We start from the raw sequence: 5,617 nt of genomic DNA on the forward strand, positions 1-5,617 counted from the left end.
TACCAATTCCCAAACTAAAGGCCTCTTGTCTGCCTTGCATGTTGCTGCTGGGAATAGAAATCGAAAAGATACGCTTTTGAACCATTATATCAAACCAGGTTTGAAGAACAGGTTGGAAGAAACTGAAACCTCCTTCCTCCACTCCACTGCCAGCCTGCTGAGAGGGACATGCAACCAGGGGTCTAGCTGAGGAAAAGGGCAGGACATCCCATGTCTGAGTTCCCCACCCATAGACAGGCAAGACTTTATTGCAGCTAGCCCGGTTGACCCAGAATCCCTTGCAGGAGGCCAAAGATTTGGACAGCTGGACTTGGGCCCCAAAGGAAAGCTTGAACTCAGGTCTCTGGCAATTTAGGATTCATTGTAGACCCTGATAAGAGGATAAAGACAAAGTCGGTGTGGAGGAGGGGCACCATCCGAGGTCAGAAAGAGGCAGACAGGCACCCAGGAAGGGCACAGAGAAAGATGAGGGACACACACACACACACACACACACACACACACACACACACACACACACACACAAATATGGCACTGGTGTCTCACACCTGTCATCCTAGCTATTCAGAAGGCTGAGGTCAAAGCCAGCCAGCACAGAAATGTCTGTGATGCTCTTATCTCCAATGAACCACCAAATAGCCAGAAATGGAGCTGCAGCTCAAGTGTTAGAGCACTAGCTTTGAGCACAGAAGCATAGGAACTTCACCTAGTCCCTGAGTTCAAGGCCCAGGTCTTCTACATCCAAACACACAGACAAAGACACACACAGACAAAAGACACATGAACACACAGACACACACAGTGGTAGCCCAAAGCCTCAGCAGTCCCTGAGCACCCTGAATATTCCACCCCATAGATGATGTCACTATCATCATCAGACCAACTGCAGAAAAAAGTCAGAGCCTCTCACATGTCTGCAATGGTTCACAACACATCATGGCATTTCTACTGTACACATTGTTATGCAGAAAATTCAGCTACCTTTTGTTTGGTTGTAGGTTATGGGGTTTGAACTTTGGGCCTGCCAGAAGGCCCTCAGCTCTTCAGATGAAGGTGTGCGCTCTACTACTGGTGCCACAGCACCACATCCAATTTTCTGGTAGTTCATAGGGGATAAAGTCTCACAGACTTTCCTGACCAAGCTGGCTTTGAACCGTGATCCTCAGATCTCAGCCTCCTGAGTAACTAGGATGACAGTTATGAGCCACTGGCAGCGCCTGGCTACACCCAACTTCTTTTTTTTTTCAGCTCTTTTCTTTCTTTCTTTTTTTATTGTGAAAATACTATGAAGAGGGGTTACAATTACATGGGCAAGATAAGGAGTACATTTCTTATCAAGCATTGTAGCCTCCTCAGCAGCCACCTTCTTATACCAAGGGAAAACCCAACTCATCAAGACACAAACCAAATGTAACCCTACACTTCAGAATTGGTCACCAGCATCCAAAAACTTCTTCCATGGATGGAGAGCATATAATTGACACTACCATCCCACCCCTGCTCCCATTCACCCACTCCCTGCCTGCCACAGGCCACGACCTCTGGAGATCTTGGTAAGACACCACCCACCCTGCTATGGCTTCACACAGGGGTAAACCTGGGGAGTTATTAGAAATGTCTCTACTGTGAGGCCAGCATCTGGTCTCACAACCTCAACCACCCCAATACTTCACTATCTCTTGCAAGCAAGGAAGGGGTATCTTTATTTCTTGTTTGGTTTTTTGTTTTTGTTTTTGTTTTTGTTTTTGGTTGAAAGCCTTGAACTCAGGGCTTGGGTACTGTAACTGATGTCTAATTTTCCTAAAGGCCAGTGTTCTGCCACTTGAGCCACAGTGCCACTTCCAGTTGGAGATTGGAGATGAGGCGCTGGAGGGACTTTCTTGCCAGGGCTGGGAAATGAGATCCACTGCATTTCAGACTCCCGAGTGGCCAGGATGACAGATGTGGGATGACAGGTATGAGCCAGCGGCTCATGGCTTAAGGTGTCTAGTCCTTCAGAATTTCCACCTAGTCCTCCTCTAGAAGATACCACCTAGACACCCCTCTACCTCCCTCAGAGACAGCAAAGGGAGGCTAGAATCTGGGTGTGGCCATGGGGATTAAAGGGCCCACTCCACATCACTAATCCCCTCTAAGCTCCCATCTGCCTCCCCCGGATTGCCTGGTCTTCCAGGGCAGATCAGACCCACTAGAAGTTCTGGGGCCTGCCCTATGTCCCCATGCCCCACCAAAGCGATACCTGAGGACTTCCGGGGCCAACTGCTCCATGTCCTGGTGGAAGACCTTGGGAGCCTTGCTGAAAACTGGGTCAGGGGTGCACAGGGCAGGAGTGTCCAGTTCACCTCTGTCAAAAGAGACACAAAGCACGGATGAATCTACTAAGAGCTTCAGGGCATAGCCATCCACCTGTCACCAAGGTCCCTGGGAGAACTGCTTTATGGTGACAGCCCTGGGGCCTGACCTCAGGGCCCCGATACTGTCCCTGACTTTCTTTGTCTCCAGAGGTGTGCTCTTTCAGCTGAGCCACAGTGCCACTTCCAGCCTTTTCTGTGTATGCAGGACTTAGCAATCGAACCCATGCTTTCCTGTGTGCTAGGTGAGCCCTCTACCTCTAAGACGCAATGCCAGCCCTGGATAGCTGTTCTTTTGTGATCCCTCAGGCCTGTCTTGGGACAGTCTTGCACATCTATACCAAGTCTCTCACCAGCAGCCTTGTCTGGAAATAAACATGCTCTGCTATGTTGTCTCCAAGAAGCCCTTTCTTATCACCTTGGCATAGCTGGAGCCTCTCTGCTGTGCAGGCTGCCAGACTTGTCAAGCTCTGACTTCCAGCCAGTGTGGGTTGAGAATGCACAAAGGGGAAGGCCTGGATTCCACCACCGGATTTCTGAAGGCCCTGATACACCACCAAGGGGCAGGTGTTGTATCATACTCCATGAGAGGGGCTCGAGGCCTGGGCAATCTGTGGGCAACAAGACAGGACCATTTCTTTGTGTGGGCTTGAACTGAGGATTTGGGAGCTGTCTCTCTGAGTTTAATTGCTCAAGGCTGGTGCTCTACCACTTGAGCGACAGCTCCACTTCTGGCTTTTTGGTGGTTCCATGGAAAGTAGATTTTCATGGGCTTTCCAGCTTATGGCTGGCTTCAAACTGTCATCCTCAGATCTCAGCCTCCCAAGTAGCCACGATGACAGGCATGAGCCTGAACTCCAGGTGACAAGCACCAAAGTTTTTTTGGTTTTTGTTGGCTCACGTTCATTTCTTATCAACTAGCAAGCCTAAGTTAAAATAATCAGTTACAGGGGATCAAATTCCTCTCCTAGTTCAGTTAATCCAAGGAGATAAAGTGTCTTTGGAAAGGGCTAGTCTGGGTTGCCTTAGGGATGTTTGTGTGTTTGCGTGTGTGTATGTGTGTGAGTGTTGGGGTCCCTACCCTCAGCTCTGTGGTGCCTCATCCTCCCAGCAGGGAGTGCATCCAGGATCTTGACCCCAAGGGAGGTGGATGGGAGAGGGTACCTAAGGTCACATCCAGGGGGATGATCTGAATTCTGTCCTGCAACCTAAGCCTGGACAGATAAAGGAGAGAAGGAGAGGGTTGAGGGAACATCAAAGTTATCCCCTTACATTTGGCTGAATGTACCATCGAGAAAACTGAATACATCTTTCTTGGTAGTCAGTTAGAAGGTGTACAGTGTTCATTTATTTTATGATTGTGTTAGTCCTAGGGCTTGGATTAGGGCCTGGGTGTTATCCCTTAGCTTCTTTTGTTAAGGCTGAGGCTCTACCACTTGAGCCACAGCACCAAATCTGGCTTTTTTCTCTGTAGTTTTGGGGAGGGAGGTGGTTTATGGGAGATAAGAATCTCCTGGACTTTCCTGCCTGGGCTGTTCTGAGTCACAGCCATCAGACCTCAGCCTCCCAAAGAGCCAGGATGATGGGTGGGAGCCATGAGCTCCTGACTGCCACCATCCATTTATAATCACTTAAGCCCAGGGCTGGGCAACCCACACTACACCTCCTTGTTGGGAGTAGGAAGCAGACATGAGTGGGTTTGATACTTCAACAGCCTACCTATCTTTGAGCATTTTTCTGGGTCAGTTTGATGGTGGCTTCATCCTTATCCACAGCAATGACATGGCTCTGTCACAAGAACAAATGTCCAACGGGAGGTGTCAGGTCTGGGGTCTTTCCTCTGAACCCCGCCACCATAACCAAAATGACACTTCCGAGCAAAGGGTAGTACACACAGAGTGTTTTTATTGTCTTGTAGCCAGGGTCTTGTCAGATAGGTGGGGGTAGAAGTCAGAAGCCCTGGATTATGCTGGGCAGGGGGACAAGGTGACACCTCCTCATCCACTTTTCTTCAACGGTGTAGCAGAGGGATGTAGGGAAGAAATCATGTGATGGACAATGAATAACCATCACGGTCTAGCCCGGGCACAGAGGGGCTTACCTCAAGGGGCTGGTTCAACAGGCTGAGCAAAACAGCTCCTGTCCCATAGCCCACCTTCAGAATGAGAGGGCCACCTTGGGTTCCAGGCACATGGGGATGCTGGGCCACCTCCTCTAGCACTCATTCAACCAATTCCTGAGAGAGAAAGAGAGAGGGAGAGAGAGAGAGACAGACAGACAGACAGACAGAAGACAGAAGACAGACAGACAGATTGAGAGAGACAGAGACAGAGAGAGAGAGAGAGAGAGAGAGAGAGAGAGAGAGAGAGAGAGAGAGAGAGAGAGAGAGAGAGAGAGAGAGAGAGAGAGAGAGAGAGAGCGGGGGAGAGAGAGAGAAAGACAAAAGTCCAGAATTACACTTAAGCCAGGTGCCGGCGGCTCAGACCTTTAATCCTACCTACACAGGAGGCTGAGATGTGAAGATTTTGGTTCATAGCTGGCTCAGGAGGAATGTCTGTGAGACTCTTATCCTCAAAGAACCAACAGAAAACCGGAAGTGATGCTGTATCTCAGGGGGTAGAGTACTAGCCTTGTTCTGAAGAGCTCAGGCATAGTATCCAGGCCCAGAATTCAATCCCCACAAATGACAAGAAGTGGACTTCCCACCACAAGAAGTGGACTGAATAACACCCACTGTTCTAGGAAGCATGGAAGAAAAATCAGGCCAAGATTCTTGTCAGCTGGAGGTCATGAGTAGGTCACCTGGCTTCTCCATTACTCATTTTCCCCAGCTGGAAAAATGAATAGAATGAAGTATCCCTTCCTCATGGAGACAGGGTAATGATGAAAGACAGCCATGTTTTGTTTCATAATCCCACACCTGTTGCATGATTAATAACAGACCCCATCTGAGCCCTTCCCGGGCAACTCCCTGTCATGTGCTCACAAAATTGTTGAGAACTCTATATGACACCTGCTCCCTCTGTGCCTGGCCCTGCTCCAGAGATCCCTCTGTATTAATCCCTTATTTATTCACAACTGTCCCATGAGGAGACTGAGGTCCGATGGTCGACATCCAACCCAGAGCTTCACCTGTGGTCAAGAATCAGCTGCCGTGAACTAAGAGTTTGGGACAATCCGTCTAAAAAGATGACTGAGCAGGGCGCTAAATGTCTACCACCACCACCCCCCACACACACATACACACAAACACTTCTCCACCGTCC

This window comes from Dipodomys merriami, unplaced genomic scaffold (assembly GCF_024711535.1).
Source record: "Dipodomys merriami isolate MVZ:Mamm:240054 unplaced genomic scaffold, mDipMer1.0.p SCAF_216, whole genome shotgun sequence".
Lineage (NCBI taxonomy): Eukaryota > Metazoa > Chordata > Mammalia > Rodentia > Heteromyidae > Dipodomys > Dipodomys merriami.